General features: G+C 40.6%; 1 long non-coding RNA gene across 3 annotated transcripts in view; it reads left to right on the top strand.

The window, feature by feature from the left end:
• LOC113583975 (uncharacterized) overlaps positions 1–24531 on the top strand; it is a 32741-nt gene that overhangs the window by 2259 nt on the left and 5951 nt on the right. Inside the window, exons 1-3 of one of the 3 annotated variants that reach the window (XR_004776869.2) lie at positions 8845–8927; positions 12907–13034; positions 21271–23158. This is a non-coding gene — a long non-coding RNA (uncharacterized LOC113583975). Of the gene's footprint in view, positions 1–8844; positions 8928–12906; positions 13035–21270; positions 23162–24531 lie in introns of those variants that run through there. The other 2 variants (XR_003411371.3, XR_004776870.2) reach the window with 2 other exon arrangements.

Genomic DNA, 24531 nt, shown 5'->3' with positions numbered 1-24531 from the left:
TATTTATGTGGTATGAAAATCTGACTCATCATGTGCAGCATATTTTCTATACGTTTGAGATTTTCCAATGTTGCAGGGCTTTTTTGTGGGTTGTTTTTTTTGAAGATTTGAGAAGTAGTCTCCCTAAGTTCTGTGCAGTGATTCTGGTGCACTCCTCTGCAGCAAACTTGGGCCTGAGCTGTGATGGTTAGTTGCTCTGCGTGCTGAAAGGAGCAGAATGTCTCCCAAGCTCCCCGGTTCCTGCAGAAACATGAGTAAGACCAGGGCCAAGATACAGGCCTTGCTGCACTGTCCTCTATTGTTGATGCCAGACAGCACTGCGTCACCATACTTGCACTTGAACGATGCCAAGTTTCCCTGCATTTTCAGATAAATGCTATGATAGATCAACTCACTAATTAAACTACATTGTACATGATATAAAACACACTGGACTGTATATGGCAGTATAGAGTGAAACACTCAATTGGCAAATGCTCCATCTGCAGAGGGGGTGAATAACTTCAGGAAATAAACCATGAAAGAGGAAGGAAAAACTCCCTAGTGGCAGGGAAGCTCAGTGAGTTTTTTTGGGATGGGCTGGTGTGGGTGAGATGTGGAGATGTGAGAGGGTATGAGAGACAGAAGTGGGACAGATCTCATAATCACTGTGTAAATAGCTCTGATTAGAGAGACTTAGCAGCATATGGGTTTTTTTTTTCAACCCAGTCCCTGCATTAGGCCTTTCTGTCTGGGTGCAGGGACCTAATTAACACAACATATGTTTATTTGAATCCCCATGCTGGGTATGAAAGGTGGAACCACCTACAGGGGCTGTGAATGCAGAAGGGGGCTGAGAGGAGAGGCAGCAGAATTAAGAGGTGTAGGAAAAAGAGTGAGAGAAAGAGAGAGAGTGCAAAGGGAGAGAGTGAGAGATAGACAACTCAAGGAGAGTGGAGAGAAGATAACACTTCATGCTCTGCGGAATTCGCACCCGATATCACATGAACTCTTGGAGAAGTGCAAATGTATTCCACTGCAACCCTAGAAACAAACAAGCTGCCACTTCCTTAGTTTATTATTAGCTGGTAATCAATGCTTAGTCTGTTAGAAAGGGGAAAAGCTTCTGCTATGATATGGTCAAATTTACTAGGGTCTGGGGAAAGGTGCAGAGACTGGAGCTGTCTGAACTGACAAAGTACCATTACGATATATCACTTAACTAAGTACCATTACGATATATCACTTAACTAAGTTCCATTACGATATATCACTTAACTAAGTACCATTACGATATATCACTTTGTAGAGTGAGATTACCATTGAGCTTTCAGTTTCTGAGAGTGCTAACAATAATGACTGATTAACAATGAATTTAGATAGATGTTAAACTCACTGTGTCTGACAAATACACGTATTACCATACATGTGCTGCCTGTCATATGAAAGATTAAATCCAACACAATTTTAATTTATAAACACAATTTACAATATATCACTTTATGGCAACCACAGTGGTTCAAAAAGACATTATCCTTTGGTATTCAAATTTTGTTGGTTATGTCAGTATGCTGGTGGTGTTCAGATTAGTGGTATGGCAAACATTCTCTTACCATCCTTTGAACCATATGGCACCTCCCTGGACACAGTGACTGCAGACAAGGCACAGCACTGCACTGCACACACACAGCAAACACATGCCCAGACTGCACACATGACCTTTCCTGCTGTGAATGGTATCAGTAAGAGATGGGACCCAAACGCATTCCCATTCCAAACCATGTGTACATGTGTGCAAACACTGTACCTACAGAATTACAGTGCAGTGGCCTTCGCTGTGGCCAAGCAGCTTGAAATATAAATGTACCAAATAATATGAAGCTTCCATCAATGCAGTTGAACAAGATTTATGTTAATGCTAAACAGTTGAGCCCCAGCTAAAGAGCCCATGACACCACACGGCTGTGTGGCCGTGTAGAATTGTGGCATGTGGTCTGAGGGAGGTCTCGGAGATGAAATGCTTCGCTGTGCAGTGCCTGCATTTGATGGGACAGAGCAGCTGTCCTGTCTTCTTGCATTCCTGCCACTTTCTCCAACAGCGCAAACGGTTCCCCCCAAAAACACAGCCTCCCCTGACTTGGTAACGGATGGAAATGCTCCTCCCTGTCTGCCGATAGTCACCAACAAACTCGCCCCTAGCCCTTAGCCTCCAACTACCAGAAGCGCAGGAGCACATTAAGAAATCATCACTGCTGTCATGTCTTCTATGAGCTGCCATACGATGTCACAAGTGGGCCCACGTAGTACCATGTCAGCAGCTTCTCTGTGGTTGCGGAAGAAAGGCGACTCTTTGAGGCACGCAAGCTGAGAGATTGGCTTGGGTTGCCCCTCTCCATCTGTCCTGTGCAAAGTCATGAATGAGTGAGAGTGTATATGTCTGTCTCCGTTGGCCTGGGGCCTGGTAAGAGCAGCAGGCTCGGTATGAAGCCTCATATACGTTAGTGAGCCATGACAGTCATAAATCACTGTGGAAGGAATGTTTAAATCCACGATTTTATATAGACTCTAACAAGGCTGTATGAGCCATGCCATGGGTTCTAATATACACACATGAGAGGAAGAGTGACTAGAGTAAGAGACCACATGATGTTGAAAAATGACATCATCGCTGGTATAAACAATAACAGAACAATTTACTATGTGAGATACAGGTGTGATTTTTAATTGCTACATTACATTTACCTGACAATCATTGAACACATTTTGAGCAATTGACGGCTAAGTTCCTTGCTTAGGGGCTCAGCAGTGGCAACCTGGTAGTAGTGGGGCTTAAACGGGCAACTTTTCAATTACTAGTCAAATACCTTAACCGCTGAGCTACCACTGCCTTCAGTCTTGTTGTAAGTAATGTTATGTATACAAGCAAGAACCTGGCAGTTCAAATGCAAAAAAAGGACTCTGCTGATAATGTAATGTTGCAGCCAGAGGCACAAGAGTTTAAAAAAGACTCAAGTACCTGTCTGCTGAGTAAGTGAAATGTTGAGTGTAATTTCCTTTATGAATCTGTCATCATGTGCAGTTACTTGTCACCCAGGGCACTGTTGCCTGCTAAGAAACGCACAGGCCTGGGTTAGTCACCTTTCTTAAGTTCACTACAAGCTCAAGACACCTTGGCTCAGAGCAGAGCAGCAAACAATAAATTGTTTGTGAAGTGAAGGTTGCCTAGACAAGATTAATCAGTAATTTTCTGGCATGTTTTATGTATACTGCGGAGACCCCAAATAAAAATAAAATAGCGTCCCGTGCGTTTATTTAGAACAGTGAGCTCAGATAGTGATGACAGGGTTATGCAGATGCAGTGCCACAGTAGGAAACATCTTACTCTCCCAGTCACAACAGTACTATAAGTGATTTGTGTGGTAGGTAACTGGTTAACCATGTCACGGTAGACGTTATTATTGAAAATTGGTCTCCACACTGAGGCAATTTAATGGATAGGCTGTTTCTAAGCCACAGCTTGGTTCTTTTGTGTAACATTCATGGTGCTGAACAATGCATGTTTTAAAAATGATGCTTGTATGTTATGATTGTCAAAGGAGCATTTGTGAGATCACAATTGGATAAGAAGGTCTGGCTCTCAATCGAGTTTCCAATTCATCCCAAAGGTGTTTAGTAGGGTTGTGCAGTAGGGTTTCTCCACACCAAACCCCTGAAACAATCTCTTTATGCACAGTGGCACAGGGGCACAGTCATGCTGGAACAGGGAAACCTTCCCCCAATCATTGCCACAAAGTGTAAAAATATAATTGTCTAATTATCTTTGTACCATATAATTGTAACATTATACCATCTAAAATAAATATATATATATGCAGTTTGGTGGAGCAGGAATAATGCCCTGGGGCTGTTTGCAGGCTTTGGGCTAATGGTAAAGCTACACAGCCCCAGGGCATTATTCCTGCTCCACCAAACTTCACCTTTGGCACTATGCATTCCAATAGGTAGCATTCTCCTGCCATGTGCCAAACCCACATTCATCCATCATCCATCTGCCAGACAGTGAAGCATGATTCATCATCCCAAAGAACACATCCCCAGCTCCAGAGTCCAGTGGCAGTGTGCTATATACCAATCCAGCTGATGCTTGACATTGCACTTAGTGATCTTAGGCTTGCGTGCAGCTGCTTGACTATGGAAACCCGTTACATGAAGCACTCGACAATTAAATGCTTCTCTTTGCATATCTTAGCAAGTTGAGGTGAGAGCACAGGGTCAGCCTCTGTACAGCACTCCTGGAGCTGAGAAGGTTAAGAGCTTTGCGCCAGGGCCCAACAATGGCTGCATGGCAGAGCTGGGATTCGAACCCACAATCATCTGCTTGATAGTATCAAAGCCCACAAAAAGTGGAAATAATGTTAATAAAAAAAGTGGAAGTTTCTTAATAACTTTGTGCTCAGTATGTAAGGTAATACATACAGTATAGAATACAGTCATGTGAAAAACAATAGTACACCCTCTTTGAATTTTATGGTTTTACACATCAGGACATAAATGATCTGGTTTTTAGCAGGTCTTAAAATTAGGTAAATACATCCTCAGGTGAACATACAACAGATTCCACTGAAACATTATTTAACAAAAATGAAGCCAAAATGAAAAAGCCATGTGTGAATATAAAAGTACACCCCATGAATCAATTGCTTGTAGTTTTTACAACATTGCTTCAGTTCAATGAGGTTTGTGACCATTTTTAAACACATTTACTGAATATACAGTTTCAATTAAGTCAGAAATCAACTGCAGTAAAAAAAATAAATAAAAATTGTTTGTGAGCATTCAATTATGTATGGTCCCACCATAGCCTTTCAGTTGAGTTGAGATCTGGAATTTGGGCCACTGCAACACCTTGATTATTTTCTTTTTCAGCTATTCTGTTGTAGATATCCTAATGTTCTTGGGATCGATGTATTGTTGCATGGCCCAATTTTGGCTAAGCTTTAGCTGTTGGATAGATGACCTCACATTTGAGTCTAGAATACTCTGATATACAGAGGAGCTCATGGTCGACTCAATAACTGCAAGGAACCCAGGTCCTATGACTGCAAAACATGCTTGAATCACCCTTCCACCACCACTGTTCTTGACAGTTGGTATGAAGTGTTTGTGCCGTTATGCTGCATTCGATTTTTGCCGAACATAGTGCTATGAATTATGGCCAAACAGCTCCACTTTGGTCTCATCTGTCCATGGGACATTGTTCCAGAGGTCTTGTAGTTTGTTCAAATGCAACTTTGCAAACTCAAGCCATGCTGCTGTTATTTTTAGAAAGAAGAGACTTTCTCCTGGCAAACTTTCCAAACAGCCATACTCAATATTTTTTAAGTTGTACCATTATGAACTTGAACATTTAACATGCTAACAAAGGCCTGTAGAATCTGAGATTTAGCTCTGTGTTTTTTTTTTTGTTTTTTTTTTGCAGTTTCTTTGATCATTGTCTGACCTTGGGGTGAATTTGCTGGGATGTCCACTCCTTGGAAGATTGACAGCTCTCTTGAATGTCTTCCACTTGTGAATAATCTTTCTCACTGTAGAATGATGGACTTAAAATTGATAGGAAATGACCTTATAACAGTTGCCAGATTGATGGGCAGAAACAACTACTGTTCTTCAGATAAGCAAACATTCAAAGCATCTGCTTTTACACTCGCTGATGATCAAGTAAACAAGGGCATTTGATGAAGAGCACCTGGCTGCTACTTACCCTCTTAATTCCTTTGCTAGCAGTAAGGGTCTACTTAATTTTTCACATACTGCTTCTGCATTTTGGCCTAGTTTTTGTTAAATAAATAATGACACAGTGTAATTTGTTATGTGTTGCTGTTCATCTGAGGTTGTATTTACCTTATTTTTAAGGCTTGCTAAAAAGCAGATGATTTTTATTATGTCCTGATACATAAAACCATAGAATTCATAGAGGGTGTACTTTATTTTTCACATGACAGAATATTCATCAGTCATGGTCTGTCCTGATATTTATTTTGTGGATTTAGAGGGAGGTCGGTTTGGGATACCAGATCTGACAGAGGTGTCGTAGGTTTAATAAAAAAAAAAAACCCAATGAAAAAGCTGTGATATAATGGCCCCCAAAGTGGTTGATCAAGTACAGTAAATGGGAGGGGGAAGGTTAGTTAGGCCTTTATGTAATCCCTAATGTCTTAGTACATGTAAGGAACATGTATATACTTGTACTTGTATACTTTTTAGGTATAGGGTTTCTTCAAGTGATCATTAAGTAACCTGCTTGCTTTTAAAGTCTCTAGGTTAATTTAAGGTGATACTGATTATTGAGAAGAAGATCTAAGTCAGATGGAATGCCTTTATTTTGTCATATGTACATATATATGTGCACAGTACAATGAGATGCTTCTCTTTGCATTTCTTTATAAGCTGAGGTGAGAGTGCAGGGTCAGCCTCTGTACAGCATCCCTGGAGCTGAGAAGGTTAAAGGCATTGCTCCAGGGCCCAACAATGGCTGCATGGCAGAACTGGGATTCGAACCCACAATCATCTGCTTGATGGGAATAAATTCCCTAAAAAAGTGGAAATAATGAAAGATTTTTGTTAATAACTGTGCTCAGTAAGAAAAATCTTTTGAGGTTTCTCTGATAAACTATGTGTGATGGCCCAAGTGCTGCAAGGTGTGGAGCAGGACGCACAGACTCCCTCAACAGTGACAAACATTTATTAACACACAATGGAGGCACTCACACATAACGTAAACAGTGAACAGTAACATTGACACTGAACAAAGGCTCAAACAAAGCTAACGTGAACAGATGCGAACATGATCAATGACTGACAATACTGCACACATGATGCATGCCTGGGTTTAAATACATAGACATAATGAGACTAAACCAGGTGCAGGTATGTGCAGGTGTGGTTACAAACACGATAAACAAACAAGAACCTCCCACTGCACATGGTGGGCCAAACCATGCGAATCGTGGGAGGAGAGAATTCCGTGACACTATGGGACAATATTGTGTTGTCAACTGAGCCTGATTTTGAGCTTTTGATTTTTAACTCATTTAACAGCCAAACTGCACTTTACAACTTTACTGTTCATATAGAATTTTCATACAGGCAACCCAACTTGATTTCCTAAAATTCCATATGTACAACCTGTCACATGTTTTGCAGTGAGACTAATAAACTTGCAGTGAGTTCAGAGTGAGCTTGCTGGATTTTCCAGCCCCGGGTGTCCAGTTTCAGGTTGGTTCTGCCATATCGCTGCTTTGACACACTTGGCACAGGGACTCAGTTTGTTGCACACAGCCTAGAGCAGTATATTAAGTCCTGGACCAGGAAGGATCTCTGTGGGAAAATGCATCCTCAGAGGGTACCATGGATCCATCAGAGGGTCCCATCAGCTCTGAGAAGACAGAAGACATCCTGTAGTGATATCTTCTTTTACCAATGGTGCTCCCTCTTCATAATGCTCACTATCTGTTCTGGATGTTCACACTGAGATCGGTGTTCTGGCCTGGCCATTGACACAAAACCCCTTAGGATTTTTCTTGAGCCTTTTCTGAGGAGACACATTTAGAACTCTTTGAGAGCTGCATGTGAGGTGTGCAGCGAGAGACGCTTAACAGCTTCATTTGACTCTCCGATATGACATGTCATTAGTAAAAGAAACATTCTGGCAATATTAAATTGCTGTCATAGCCTAATATATTATGTTAGAGGTGCTATAAGAAAACTAAGTAGATAGCACATAAGTGTTGTTTCAGTGACAAACTGGGTTGTTTTTATGTACATGTCAGTAGTGTGAGTGGGAGTATTTGAAAAGCTACTTTATGATTACTTACTCCTTTTTAAATATAAAAATCCAAAAATCCTACCTTTGCACCTTATATCTAACACCAGTGCCTGAGCTTCCTGAAATCTACACACATTGGTTTTATACATAACATCTTTCTTAATGCATTCCAATATTATTTAAATATTTCTGCAACTTTCTTACAACTGCTCAGCTGCTGCTGATAAACACTAACAGCTGTGTCTCCTACATGAAGCCTTTTTTACACCATCATTCTTTATGTACTGTGCTGCTGTGTCTACAATCAGTATAATAAGATTGCAGTTGACTGAATGATTGACAGGCTTAGGCATGTGTAATGATGAATGACTTGATTCAGGCGATGAAAAACAAAAGCAGTAATGAACAAGCACAACTTCTGGCCATGAAGCCATCTAACATGCAGAGGACAAAGACCTGGGCAGATTGGCATAACGCTGTGTGTGTGTGTGTGTGTGTGTGTGTGTGTGTGTGTGTGTGTGTGTGTGTGTGTGTGTGTGTGTGTGTGTGTGTGTGTGTGTGTGTGTGTGTGTGTGTGTGTGTGTGTGTGTGTGTGCCCATTTGCCCCTAGGTTCTAGGCCTGCTCACTCATCTTGCTTTTAAACTGTGGCATGAAGCAGACATTGATGTGTGCTTGTTTGTGTTGTGTTTATGCGTGTGGTATATTTGTGTACGTGTCTGTGACTGACAGCCAAGCGGAGGGGCACTGCTTAAAGGTGGAAAGCTCCAGCACTAAGGGCTGGGGGTGGCAGGTGTCACTGGTGGCTTAAAGCGGCATTTCGTCTGACAACAGCTTGCCAACCAGCGGTCTTGCCTGAGCCTCATCTCCCCCTAATTCATCTGGCTTTATCAGTATTAATCATTCAGATCATTTATTTTTAGTGGGAGATGGTCTCTACAGCCCACTAATGAGCATCAGTCTGCTGGCTTTGGCACTTTTCCAGTGGACACCTCCTCTGACAAACGCAGGGCTGTAGGCAACACATATTAAGCACCTCCACCCACAGCTCACATCTTGTCATGCTCGTACAGAAGCTCTGAGGCTTGCTGGATGGACGTTCTAAGACTGAAGAGTTGCAGAACGGTCAGTTCTGAGCATCACACTGCACTTCCTGTAAACTGCAAAACTGACGTTTTTCGTATGTATCTGTTCTCTTTTTTTTTTGAAAAAAAAAAAGTCACTTTGCTATGTTTGGTTTAGCCTATCTATGCACAGACTTTTTGTCATTATTATAGTAATACGTGCAGTACTTCTGTATGTGGATCAGTTAGATAAGGATCTGTTTACCACTATCAAACAGTGTGGTGTGTGGTGTGTGTGTACGCCTATCTACCTTTGAGGGCTCCATGCGAATGCACCCTGCCTACTCTATCTGTGGCAGGCACATCACCAGGGCACAAGGACGAGGGATTTATTTTGTTGGTTTATGTATCCCTGTTCCCGGGGTTCTCGGGACAGTTCAGTTTTCTAGTAACCCAGCCGACGTCACATGGCTATTCTGGCCGGTCATCTGTGACAGCCGGCCAGCAACAGCAACGTCAGGGCAGGAATGCTGCCTTTGGGAGGTGGCAGGGTGGGGGATTGAGGAGGGGCGCTGAAGCCGCTGATCCTGACAGAGGAAGTGGAGAAGGGGGCTCTCCTGTTTCACTTGAAGGGCTGGTGCTGGTAGGGGGACATAGGCCCTCTGGTCAAATGAGGAGGAGAAGGGACAGAGACAGGAAGAAGGGTGGGCAAGTTATTTGGCTTTGGTGCCAGCAGAGCCCAGCCTCTGGCATGCTGCATTCCTTGAGATCAGCAGCATGGTGTTTCCTTTCACCCCCCACCCCCCACCTCCACCAACCTGCTCACTGTTCCCTGCTCCACCAATACCACCATCATGGCCCTCCACTGTCATTTGGCTTCTCCTCTCCTGGGAGCCTCATCAGGGTCAGCACAGAGCTGTTACTCTCAGCCTTGGCACTCTTACTGGCACTGTTCTGAACGGAGATTTGCCTACTGATATTTGCAGTCATCATGGAAGTGAATTCTTTGTATTTACATACTACATAATTTGTGTGTGTTATATGTACAATGGTTTACGATATAGCAAAGTAAAAATTAAAATGTGTGCCAAATTCTAGTTTTTTTTTGTTTTTTAATTATTGAAGATATATGTTGTACAAAACCAGTTTAAAAAAGTCACTGAAAGCCCATGATATCCATGATGAGTCTGTGTAAACTTCTGACCACACTGTAAATAGGATGGACAAACAGCTCACAAAGCAGGTTAAACCATTTGCAGCTATGAGCCTGTTGGACAGTAAATTAAGATAATCTAGGGGCCATGACAAAATCATAATGTTTAACAGCTCTTTCCTGTGTTTACAGTCTGTGCTGATTTCAGAGGCCAACTAGGTTAATTCAGCTATAATTCACCTGTAATTGTCCATGTAAGACAATTTCATACTTGCTTTACACTAGTGTGAATGTAAGTTGGATAACCACAGAGTTTTAATGCTGCGCTTTATCAAAGAGCATAACTCCATCAGATCCCACATATGGTAGATCTAGTAAGTAATCTTCATAGACAAGTCATCATGCACAATGCTTCATATCGCACAGAGCAGGGAAGAAATTAAATATTCAGAAAGTTCCACTAGTTGGGTGGGCACTAATGCAGACTCTCAGAGGAAGCTATTTTTAAATTGCCATATCAGCTTTTTCAAATATTTTTAGAAATCAAAAGTAAATGGTGAATGGACAAATCATGTGGTTTAAAATACAATTTTAAATCCATCTTATTTGACAAATTGATCTAAACAAGTAATTTATAGTACAGGTAATCATTTACAGAAATATAATTGTTTTTGTTTTTTTTCGCATGAAATATTTATGTATTAAAATTGAAATCCACACATGCATGCACACACATAAACCTTCCTGAATCTCAGGTTACAAACCCCAGACTTCACCCCTCCACCCACCCTGAAAAAAAAACACCATTAATGAATTAATGGTGATTATTAGGTGCCATAAAAAATTACAGCAGCAGTTATATTTATAGAGTGACACTGTACTTCAACTGCATAACACACACCTGAATTGGGTGTTGCCTGCTTGCACTCTGTATTAAAGCACAGCAACTGTGTACAGGAGAGGTGAAGAGTGATTGAGCTAAACTAGGGGCTTGGGGGGGTAGTGTTTGGTGCAGGGGCTGATTACAGCAGTTTGAGTTCAGGTTCACTCCTATTTTAATCACAATTGAAAATCTCAAGTGCAACATGTATGGTGTCATAGGTTTAAATGAGCTGCATATCTAAACACTTAATGGGGTTCATTTTATTTACTTAAGATTGGCAGGATATTAATGCTCATTAGCTTAGCTAATATGGAACTAGATCAAAACTACAGAAACACTTTGGTTAATTGTGCTTACTAATTATAAGAAATGAAAATCTTAATCATGATCACTACTATATGTAAACTGTAAAGATACAAAGATTATCCTCTTAATTTGTAGCACATATGTTGATTATTGATTTATCTCAGTTTAAATGGAAACAGAATAAACATTTACATTCATGGCATTTAGCTGACGCAAAACAATTTTTCAACATCCATTACTTACATATGCAGCTGTCTCAGATGTGCTGTGTTGTGCTCCATAACTCTTTCACTGCAGGGAAGGGTCACTATACCCCACCTCTTTTCAAAACACATCGTAGACTTCTTCCAGAAAATGGTTTAATGTAAATCATCACCACATAACTTTGGCCACTAGATGCTGGAGTCAGTTTATTATTATGCTATTTTAATTAGTTGTATTTTATTACTGTGAAATCACTTATTCAGACCGATTAATTTCATATGAAAAACTCACCAAAAATTCACATATTAAGGAAATATATTTACAAATTAAGGAATTATGGAATAATAAATGTATGCATGGTGCATTGAAATCACTGTATACTGGCAAATTCAAGGTTTTTAAAATTTTATTGACAAGTGAATAAATGAAAAAAGGGGATGTATTCTTAAAGATAAGTATTCTGTTGAAGCAATATAATAAAATTACACTCCTTTGATTGTATATGTTTTACACATATTTTGTAATGTTCTGCTCTAAGATGCTCAAAATTATAAAATATACATTTATACTATAATGTTACACATACTGTATTGTTAGCATGATGAAAACCTGGCTTCAAAACTAGAATAATTACTTTCAACATAAAATCTATTTATATTAAGTTCCAGATGTACTTATTATGTAGTTGCATGTTTAGTACACTGTTACAATGTATATGAAATAGATTTTGTTGCATTGGTAAACCAGGCACAATGAACAGAAAGTATTAATTAATGCAAGTTAAAAGTCATATTATGACATACTTATTGAAATATTTCCCTTCCTAAAAGTAGGGCTTAAAGTGGGGCCACATGCTCATCACAGACCATATAATATAAAAAACCCCTTCCAATTGGATTATTTTATGGTCTGTGACGAGTGTGTGACTAAAAACCCCTTCAAACCGGATTATTGTATGGTATGGTAAATAAGGTGGTATAAACAGTAGAGCAGAAGCTCCAGTTATGGGACTTCTTTTGACTTCTAACAGCATATAATATGGAATACTGTAAAATGACATGAATTTTGATGCACAGTATTATCTGGGTTTAGGTTCAAAGTGTAGTTTATGTCATGATGGACTAACATAGCCTGAATGTCATCTACTTCATACTACTCCTCTTCACTCTCTGCTTCCCTTATCTTCTTCCTCTGCCACCATTTCAACCACCTTTCTTCAATGAAAAGCAGTTATCATCTTGGCTTTTTAGTTACTTGTTCTACTTATTTACTGTTTACAGTTTTGCACAATTGTTTACACACTACAACTGGACGTTGGGACAAAATGTCTAAAGTCCCACCTACCAATTCCCTAAACAAAGTTGACAAAAATGTTAACACTTCTTGTATTTCATGTTTCAGTTCTAATCTTTATGCAAAACACTACACAAAGTTCTCTACATAAGGCTAAACATTCATAAGTAAAATTTCTTGTCTTTATTTACTATTCAATAGGTCAAACCCAGTCCAAATGAATGGCAAATTTTGGTATTGAGGACAATGGAGTGCACGGACAACCCAGATGATATGTGGCCCACTTCCTGTGACCAACCTTAGCCTAAGTGAGAGGAAAGAGAAGAGAGGTGAGCTCAGTCTAAACTGTTTGACTACTGCATCCATCATCCAGACATTCAAAAGTAAGAAACATTTTTCTGTGTAGTACTACTCAGTGCTAGACAGTGTCACAGTAATGTGTCATTCCATCTTGAAATAAAAAAACAATCATCATGTGTATGAATCGTCTGTGCCAGTGCCTGGCTCCTCATACCTGACCAGCAACCAGCCACTGTGAACACAGAGGTAGTGTGTCAGTGTTGATTTAGGGGCTTTTCATGGCTGGATGTGTAGATATGTGTGGATATATTAGCAGCAGTGTAGAAAAGGATTTATATGGTCGTTTGCAATACATACAACAGCCAAAGTCTAAGAGTGAAAATGCAAAGGGTATTAGCCTACAAAACATTGTAGTATTTTTCAGTGAGCACATTAATGAATGGTCCAATCATATGATGGTATAAGCATATGATGCCAGTACTATTTTGTTAAAGTTAAATGCAGTTCTTCATTTTGAAGGAGATTTGCAGTTTTTGCGTTTTTGAGTTTTAAGAAAATGAGCCGCTGTCTTAGAAGCAGCATTTAAGCTGTGAAAAATCATGTTCATGGATATATTGTTTAACAATCTAACAACATGGAAATTCACTGGAGGAATACTGGTGCAGTCAGTTCTTTCTATAAAGAAGAAATAATACATACATCAACATGGGACAATTCTACATCATCAACAACAACAAAAAAACCCAATTATAGTTTACTATACTTCACTAACAGGCTGTGTCTGCCTTTGTATTATATTTTGAATAGGCAAAAAACATGCTGCCATTTTCTGATACCCTAGCATGGACTCAGGAGCATAGAAAAAAAGCTCTTTTCTTGTTTGTCTTGATGTAGATGTAGCTCTGTCACTGATTCTCACACGCATGCTTTTTCTGTAGTAGTCACACCAAAATAATTGTCGGTTTTCATAAGATGTGTGCTTAGAGAAGGAACGTTGTGTGAAGCACACAAAGGTTTACGGGGTTTGTAATTAAAGTTTCGTCTAGGACAAGTTGTTCAGAATTTTACACCAGTGACACAGGCAAAAGAAACGTGAGCTTGAATTTTTTTTTTTTGTCAGTGTGCATGTTATTTATTACCAGCTATGCAGCAGTAATTATCAAGTGTGAATTTATGCATTCGAAGGTAGAATTCCCATGAAGTGCATGGTTTCTGCCGCAACACACTGGCTCATCATTTAAGAGAAGGACTGGCCCATTAGACAAGCAAAGAAGGCCTCCTTAAGCCATTTAATTCACTCTTAGAATCACTTTGCAAGTTAAAATCACTTTGGCAGGGTCAGTGCCTGCTAAAGGTTGACATGGCTAAGCAGCTCAGCACCTTTTAATGTGGGTAATAACTATCAGATTCTGTTTCTGACTTATCACATGACTACCATGTTGTCTGGTAGATTATTTGCATAGTTGGTATAATGATACCAGCTGTAATGGATTCTCTGGACTCACTGAATGTAAAATAACGAGTGAGAACAAATCTGGTAGAGTTTATGGGTGTTGTAGTTGGAGCCTAATATGGACACATATTCTGACTCCCAGTGAAGTGGCCATTTTAGCTAAACTAGTGCAAGTCTGTTAGTGCACGTATTAGTTTGTATGTATGTATGCATGTATGTATGTATGTATGTATGTATGTATGTATATGAGTGTGTGTAAGGAACAGACTCTGAGGGAGTTGTGGTTGTGAAATCCTGTGTGAATTTGTGCTTTCCTGTGCTTGTCATGAGTTCCGTTGTGTTTGTTTGTATATATATCTGTCTGAATGTGCATGTATGTGTGCGCTCATGACAGGGCTTTGTGTGTGTGAGTGTGTGTGTGTGTGATTCTGCACATGTATGAACATGGGTTGATTATATGTGGTATATTTTTTGAGTATTTTTTTGTATTTATGTTCCTATATGTGTGTGTGTATATGTGTGTTTATGTGTGTGTTAAAGAGCTTCCTGCAAATGTGTGTGTGTGTTAGAGAGCTTCCTGTGAATTTGTATATGCGTGGGTGGTTGGGTGGATGTTAAGATGACACTGCTGGCTGGTGTTAAGCTGACGCTGAATGGCCTATCCTTTGGGGCCTGTGTACCTGTACGGTGGTCTCTCTTTCTCATCAGCAGCATTAGCCCACAGTGCATGATGGGTTCTGACCCCCTGCCAGTTGCACTCCCACACCAACACTGCTCACTCTTCTGTCTCTGCTGGTGGTGGTGTCTCCAACCCTCTTCACCCTCATTGTAGGACACTAAATTCCAGGCCATAGAAGATGCTGGGTAACTCCAAATATCTGAAGATGCATGGTCATCACTCCATTCTCAGAACTTAACAGTCATTTGCGAATTGGGGTGTTTTAAATGAATGGCTATGCATAAATAGAATTTCAGAGACCTTGGCTAGAAGATGCAGAGATTTTCTTTTCAAAGACACCTGAGTAGTAAAGACCTGAGACTTAAGCTTATGGAGGATGAGCGCAGTGTTAAAACAGCACTAAACTGGACACATGGAGAGAGGTGGGGACATGTGAAGTGACAGAGCGTGCCGTTTGAGTGGGAGCTGACATGGCACCAGACTCACATGGTGCTCCCTCTAGGGGTTAACCTCCAGACAGAATCAACTGCTAAAAGTAGGTCATGAGGAAGAGGTGGAGGGAAAGACTGAGGGATGGAGAGGTGCACAGAGAGATGCAGGAGAATGTCTCGCAGAGGTGAGAGAACGTGCAAGAGATTAAAGGCGAAGGGTGTGACAAAAATGTGCGTTTTGGGGATGGTTGACGGACAAATACACCCAGGTGGAGCATGTGCAGCTGGTGGGCAGGGATGTTCAGGTGCTCAGTATCAGTGGCTGATGAGGAGGGGCCCTCCGCTCACCGGGGAACCGAGGAGCTGCAATAAAGTGCTGCTGCTCTGAGTGCATGTGCTGTGTGGCATTCCAGCACCCAGCTTGTGGCAGGGCACCAGAGAAGGCCACAGCTGGGACCCAGTACACATACACACACACACACGGGCGCACACAGCTGGTTCCAAAGTCACAGCATACATGCTTGTATAGTCTTGTGTGTGCACTGTTCACTTCAGTCTTTCTGAGCTGCAGGTGGCATGTACTGTGATATTTTAAGTGTATCTCAATGTAGTAAGTGTAGTAAGTGTACTACACAATTAACATTTATATGTGGAATTATAAATCGACTTTGCAAGGTTGAATATTGAACTTCAATGTTTTAAGAGACAGCTGACAAAGATTGGTAGCAACACGACAGGAAGCACCAACAGGTCTTAATGTGGTTACTGTCGCCATCACACCCACCTGGGCTCCTGTCTTACATTTACTGCAAACGGGCACAGTCTGGGAACCCAGGTGGTGATTGCGGTTGCGATATACCTCTAGCCATACCCAAAGACTCTCTCCAGAAGCGAGATGCTACCCTCCTCTCAGCTAGCATTTTATCATAGACTGACCCTTGTTGATTAAAATTAGAGTCCGTCGCCTTAGCATTGACTTCTTACGTCAAATGGAATCAGCTTTGTGTCAGGAAGCCCTGGGGTCTCCCGCCCTAACAAGCCTGAGATCTTAATTAGGCACACAGGGTGTGAGGGGGAAGGGGGAGGGTGCGATGGTCCTGCTGGGCTGAGCATGGCCACAGGGGCCAGTGGTATTTATAGTTCATGCACCTATGGCACACATGGTGTGGGTGAGAGGAGAGTGGTGCTGGACCAAGGCGCTGCCAGCCATCACGACCACTGTCAGTCCAGAGAGAGGTGGAGGTCACCAAAAAGAGGCAGAGAGAAAAGAGAGAGCAGGAGAGGTGGAACAGGCCAGGGTATTAGTGTTACCAGGGTATAAATGTTACCAGGGTATTAGTGTTACCAGGGTATAAATGTTACCAGGGTATTAGTGTTACCAGGGTATAAGGGTTTCAGGGTATTAGTGTTACCAGGGTATAAATGTTACCAGGGTATTAGTGTTACCAGGGTATAAATGTTACCAGGGTATTAGTGTTACCAGGGTATAAATGTTACCAGGGTATTAGTGTTACCAGGGTATAAGGGTTTCAGGGTATTAGTGTTACCAGGGTATAAATGTTACCAGGGTATTAGTGTTACCAGGGTATAAATGTTACCAGGGTATTAGTGTTACCAGGGTATAAGGGTTTCAGGGTATTAGTGTTACCAGGGTATAAGGGTTTCAGGCTATTAGTGTTACCAGGGTATAAATGTTACCAGGGTATTAGTGTTACCAGGGTATAAGGGTTCCAGGGTATTAGTGTTACCAGGGTATAAGTGTTACCAGGGTATAAGTGTTACCAGGGTAGTAGCGTTACCAGGGTAGTAGCGTTACCAGGGTAGTAGTGTTACCAGGGTAGTAGCGTTACCAGGGTATAAGGGTTCCAGGATTAAAGGAATAATGTAGACAGATGGACTAGTACAGAGAGATGAAAAAAAGATGGAGTGACACAAAGTGAAAGGGTTGGTTTAAGTAGAAAGATTCTGAAATAACTTCCTGCTTACTGCTGAATAGTTACTGTTGAATATTTAATACTTTTCTGATGATAAAAGCATGCTATGTTTAAAGTATTTGATATGCAAGATGTGTTTGAATTCTTCATCTGGTATCCACTATCAGGTAGGATCAGTTTGACTCCTAGACAAAATTGACCCTGACTAGAAGCTTTTCAGAACCTTTAGATGCCTGTGGATTTCCCACAGTTCCATTTTTATGAGTTCTTCTGAGGTTCAGTGGCTGAAGCAATAAATTCACAGATATAGTATCATCACCATGCCAGCACGGAGCTCGTGCCAGCCCTCTGCCTGTTCCAAAGCTTCTAATTTGTAAGCTGTCTCATCTCTGTGTTGCAGTGCAGTAGAGTATTTGCTCTGTGTTACAAACCCTTTCGGTGTGTCTGTGGCGGTTCGGGCGTTGACGTGGGCGTGGCCATCGCATGTGGACAGAGTTGGCAGCAGCAGAAAGGGGAGGGGTGCAACCAGGGCAGCGCAGACTCGTGTCACTAGCAGAGGGGAGACGCGAGGAGACACCCAAGCCAGGCAGAGGCTGAGTCTTTGTGAAGGTCTAGATGTGGAGGGAATGATGATGTAGGATCGGCAGAAGAGGTGATCAGGCGGAGAGCGGTAGACGTCTGTAGATCTGCTCCCAGTGGCGTCTTCTGGATCATCCAGACATGTGGAAGCCTTGGTGGCAACACTGATATGCACCGTGTCAAGGCGCACAGTGACGTTGCCAGTGAGAGGAAGTGGAGTTGGGGCAACAACCCACCCACCTGCAGACTTCCTAAGAAGCAACTCTTGCTATCTGCCCTCTGTCTCTTTCTCTCGTGCCCACTTCAACTCCTGTTCCATGACCTGCTGTTTTTACTACCCCGTTTCCTCTTCCATCCTGAACACTTTGGTCTGCTCCATCTGCTGCAGTTTATTCTGTTTTCACGAAATGCTTCTTCTTCTTTTTTGTTTTACAAACAAGGAACTTATTTTTATTACAAGGAGAACAAGGAGAATAAGAACAAGAGACTTTAGTTCATTTTTTTCTGACCCCCCCCCCCCCCACCCCCATCATTTTCCTGAAAGCTATCAGTTAAACAAGCTGAATAATTAAAAGGTTTTTTATGTGCAATATTAAGTCAAATGCTCATTCCCTGACTTAAATACCTAAATACATAGTTTATAAACTGGGCACATTTTAGCTAAGCACTACTCAAAAAAGTGAAGAATTTTTAGTTTCTTAAAAAAGTATTAGTTTCATAATATTGAGGTTGAAGGGTCATTTTGCACAACATGTCTTTAATTGTGGGACAATACTTCCAAGATGTTTATATGTTAGAACATGAACCTATACTATGTACTCAAACAATGTACCAATTCTCAAAATGTATTATATTTTTATGGTTTTCTTTTTAGTTCAGACTGTAATTGTAAAGTGCATTTTAAAGAACAGAATTGCCAGTAGAGAGAAGATAGATGTTTTGGGTCACTGCATTTCATTTTGCACTTTTTATACAGCTATATATTGTACTTATGCATCTGACTACTACAGGCCTGATTACAGATAAATGGGTGGTATTATTAAAATGTCATTATAACTCTTAAGACGAGGTTTCCTAAAGTGTAACTGCAGGCTGGTGAGCTAGTGAAGTAGGGCCACAGGTTTCTTCAATATAAAGCAAGTAGTGCATGTTGCTTACTTTCTTTAGTCTAGGGTCCTCTGCATTCTTTTGAAATAGGACAGTCTTGATGTGTGAGGTTGCAAAATGAAACCTTCAAAGGTGGAAGCCCGTAAATGGGACACAGTGTGTGTGTTATGCTTTTATGTCAACTGTCTTATCTCAACCCCCCTTTTGCACTTGTTCCTCATTCAGTTTTATTTGTTATTTAAAAAAAATTCTTTGATTCTTGACTTCATCACCATGAGGTGTAGGCAGTGAACCTTATTCAACCACACTGCCTAAGGACTTGTTCCCTAGGTTGATTATTTAGAGGTAGCCAGCTGTACGCCTGTGTCTCAATACATTCTTTACAATAGAGGTGGCAGAGACATGGTTCATAAAATATTGATCAATTTATTAAAAATATTTTTTTTTAAAATCAAGGGAATAGCTGCAACTGTAATAAGGAAAAATATTTTTCCAAGAATTGGAAAAAAGGAGTAACCTGGGACAAAATAAGCAGAGGTAAGAAGGTACAATTACAATACTTTAATACTTAATATCCTATGCTAACCCTTAAACATAAAAAAATAATTTACCCATGTTCCTATGAAGTAGGCTTGAGACCTCAATTTATATGTACTGCACATAAAAATGTATTTATAGATTGTAGAATGTGAATTTATACCAGTTGGTTGTTTATTTAACTACAATACTTTACCACTGGGAGTAGCCTACTCCTACCTACTATAAAAACACTGACAGAAAAGGCAGAGTGCGTGAGTGAGTTGCAATATACTGTATTGCGTATAGGCCTGCACTCTAAACAGGGCAGTAAATATAAAATCCCTGGAGGCAAAACAGCAGTAGCTGTAGTTGTAGATCACACCTTTTCTACCAGAAAGCATAACGCAGGGATAACAGTCAGGAGGTACAGCGCAGCCAAAACCAATTATTGCCCCTTTGGCCAACCCATGAATGCCTCGCTTGCCAGCGTGACAGGCTACCTCTGTCGACGAGACTTCAGGCTGCATGGCTTTTACTGTAATCGACTCACTGTGTTGCCAGAAACAGAAACCGGTCAAGGCAAGGACCACAGAGTCTATGCATGAGACTCAGAAGCAGACTACTTCCTATACAGGAAGTAGTAATTGGCTATTGCTAGCTAAAGGGGCTGCATTAGATTTACATTAAATTGCAAAAAAGTGTTTACAAGTTATTTAAAGAAATTATCACCTAAGTACCACAGGCCCTCTTTGCCCCGAGTCTAGCCTCCTTTATCTAGCAAGCTCTTCTCAGGAAGTGCATTATAGTTCAGTTGAATTTCAGAGTTGCCAGCATTGGGTACGATTTTCAGGAAACTAGCCCTTTTTTCCCCACAGTTTTGGGAGATTCAAAACTACAACTTTACACAAAGGAGCATTCCTTCTACAGATAAACATGCATTAATTGATACATAGAACTCAATAACCAAGTTAACCAGTGTCTTTACAATATAGATAATGTCTACTGATATGCTATAATCAGATATTATTATCTTGATCAGGTGAGAAGCAGCAGAGCTATATATGTGAGAAGACTGTGAGAAGACCAGCTGTGGGTCAAAGTCGAAACACTCCTGGGACTATTATGGTTACTCTGGGAATATTATGGGTACTTTGGGATTATTATAGTTACTCCTCACAAGTATTAGCCAAGGCTTTTTACAGCTCTGTAATGATCACAGAGGTGGACCCCTGCTCGCGTGCCTCAGTTGTCTCAGTTCAGCTGAAAAAAAATGTTCAACTCTATAATGGTTTACAAAACACTAATTATGTTTCATTGATTATGTACACAGCACACCACCCATACTTTTGCTTTTAAAACATAATTTTGTGTTCGATTAACAAAATGCAAAGCTGAAATGCTTCTATTTTGTCTCTGGGGTGATATTTAGAACCATTTATATATTACTGATATTGGATCCAACTTTAGAAAAGTAAGGGAAATCATGAAGGTGTTAACAATTGAAGGGAATTCAGGAAGGTTTAAAATGCAAAAAAAAGGTGTAAGTTTGCTCTCACTTTTCAGAGCGTCTTCTGACAGGATCTGACAAGCTTCATCATGGAATGCTGTTTTTCATACTTTGAGTAAGGACAAGTGACAACCACACTCCTGAGTGCAGCCAACACGGGTGAAGTCTACTGGTGGCTTCCTCACAGACAGAAGTTATCCAAATGTAGAAAGAAGAAATAAACACAACTCAGCAGATCATACTGTCCTCTTCAGTGCTCTAAAGCTCTAAAATATGTGGCATATTTCACCAGGGGATGTTTTAAGTGTTTGCTTGAAGATAAAAATATTTTTACATTAGAAGCTCTGACATTAATAAACATTTTGCTAGTAATAATTAGTATTTTGAGATATATTAAGGGCAAATGTTTACCAAAACAACAAGAAGGCTTGAGTTATATCTAGGTAACTAAGAGGCTGTATGCATCACCAGGTGTTGGTTGTTTCATAGTATCTTCCAATTTCAAATGTGATATTTTCATTGGGACTTTTGCAACATTTACATATTCTATGTAGTGAAATAATTTCTTTGCAAGATGCACATATTAATATGCACATATTAATATTAACATGTTATCTTCTGTGTTTTTTGTTTTATAGTGCTTTTTTTTAATGAGAAGGGGTGACAATGGAAAAACTACTTTAGAAAAACTCATAGATCTCTTAAAGAAACTCTAAAAGTAAAAGTAAAAGTGATGCTATATTTAGAGAAAAGAGTTCATGTGCTATTGTAGCGTTAGCATTTGATTTACAGAAACTAATGTTTTAAGAAGGGGAATTTCCTCGATCAGTAGGGATTTTTTCTCAAAAGCAAAAAAAACCAAAAACCAAACCAAAACAAAAGCCATTGACGTTAACATTACCTGTGTATGTTCTGTTTAATTTAAACACTGAACAGGATTTACACACCTGTACAGACTTTTTGCCACCTTTACATTTGTATTTTTTACGTTACTAAAGTTTCCATATTGCTGCAAACAAAAAAACAAACCTGTGACTAAAATATTTATTTCAGTGATGTGTAGATCTAAATGACATTTTAAATCCATGGTTCTGAGATTTTACATGGGACATGAACCTGTTGTGTAGCATTTGTCACCCATAACTGAAACTGCTGTGTGCAAGAAGACCGCATGGAAAGGTGGGAGGATTCTGTCACACCCCTAGTCCTGCACTGAGGGAGAAAGAGGCCACACGTCTGTTAGTGCTGGGCGAAAGACAGACGACTCTGCCAAAGAACAAGCCCCTGGCTGTACTCAGTGTTTCCAGCGACCCACCCAACCACCCCCTCCCCCCAGCCATGATTCATCCTCCCTTGCTAACAGTGAAGAGATGTTGTTCAGAACAACAGGAACAGGAATTCACAAACTCATTGGTCTGTGGTCAGAATAAGTGGGTGCATGGCATTTGTGGCAAAATTGAGTAGTTCACATTAAACGGTTGTGGAAAAGAAAATTCAACAAAAGCAACAACAATGATAATAATAAAGAATAAGTGTGTGTGTGTGTGTGTGTGTGTGTGTGTGTTAGAAAAATTGGCCATGATGATATGTAACTGCCTGCATGGTATCAGCCCATGTTTGTCTCTCTCAATATAACCTCTCTAATTGCTCAGAAAATTACAGTCAGCACTGATTGCAGTTGACACAGGCTGACATTAGGGTGATGCCTTGCACCTTAGCCTCGATCCTCGCCCTGAGCCCCCTAGCCCACCCCTTTGATCATGGGCCATCCCTGGGTGAGCACAGTCATGGCCTCAGTGACCAGCCATTGCCCCCTGCTTGCATAGGCTGTCGAGGGGAGGCATGTCACAGAGTTCAGGGTTGTCATGCTCTCGCATCGATTCTCCAATTCCTCTCTCTCTCTTCTCCCATTCCTGTCCCATCCATCAGCTGACTTGTTTGTGAGTCCTGGGGATGTGTGTGTGCGCGCGTGTGGCCGTTCCCCCTCCTCACCTGGTCATATCCATGTGATGTTGTTGTGTCTGAGCCTCAGATTGTTGTGTCTGAGCCTCAGATTGTGTTGGAGCATGGTTTGTGTTCATTTGAGGTACTGCCTAAATGATCTGGTGAATATGTAGCTGAAATGAGGTATGTTGTGTAGATATGTGCTTGTTTGATGTTCGCTTTGTACATCTGTGTTTGCTTTGATGCGTGAGTGTATGCATATAAATATCTGGATGTACATAGATGAGCGTGGCTACAGGAAGGATGTGTGTGTGTGTAGATGTGTAGATCTACATATGTGTGTGTGTGAGCATGGGGTGCTCATGCGTGTGTGTGAATCTGTGTTGGCCCCTCTGGGCATGTTTGTCATGTCACTGCTAAAAGGGGTTGGAGGAGCCATACAGTGAGGGGGTGGGATTTGTGATACACAAGCAGACAACTAAACCCCTGCCTCTCTCACACAATCAGGCATGCTTAATCTCAAATTAATTTCAGGTAAGAACCTACTGATCGGTGATGCAATGCTATCTTACCTCATCCGCTGACTTCCTGTCCACTTGATGGGTTCAAAAGGGCTCACTCAGGTAAACTGAAAGGAAGATGCAGAACAATGGAGCAGTATTTTTGCCACTGCAAGTCTTACCCAACATCCTTTGGCAACGTTTGATTCTGCACATTATTCTGCATTGGATTGGGAAACCTGGGAACAGCACAGGCAGTATAATCAACAAATACATCTCATTGGCCACCTTTAAAAGTGATTCCCAGTGTGGGCCCTGGCCAAAAATTCTGCTTAAGGTGTTCCCCTTGTGACCTTTCTGTCCACAACAAATGGAGACAAACAGTCTCCTGACAAACAATTAATTTCCAGGTATAGCATAACAAAGTCAGGGTTACTGAGCTCACTGCCTGCTAATGGATCTTTATCATGTATGCATTCAGCATAGCAGATCAAGATTATTTTATTATACGTCATGTGCACATTACCTGAAGACGTTGCCAGTACTTCTTCCATATTTACCTTTCTGATCTTGCTCTGCTTTTCAGCAAATCATTAATCTAATTTGTCCCTGTATGTTTTCTTTTCATGTGTCATGCAAAAGAAATTGTAATGGAAAATGTAGTTCTGTAATTAGCATAAATAGCTGTACTAATAATATCTATGTATCTATAATATAATATAATATAATATATAATATAATATAATATATATATATATATATATATATATATATATATATATATATATATATATATATATATATATATATATATATATATATATATATATATATATAGACACACACACACACAGACACACACACACACACACA

The sequence above is a fragment of the Electrophorus electricus genome, chromosome 15 (assembly GCF_041902795.1).
Source record: "Electrophorus electricus isolate QZ-2024a chromosome 15, ASM4190279v1, whole genome shotgun sequence".
Taxonomy (NCBI): Eukaryota; Metazoa; Chordata; class Actinopteri; order Gymnotiformes; family Gymnotidae; genus Electrophorus; species Electrophorus electricus.
Note: the sequence above shows the minus strand (reverse complement) of the source record. Positions and strands in the feature narration are given on the sequence as shown.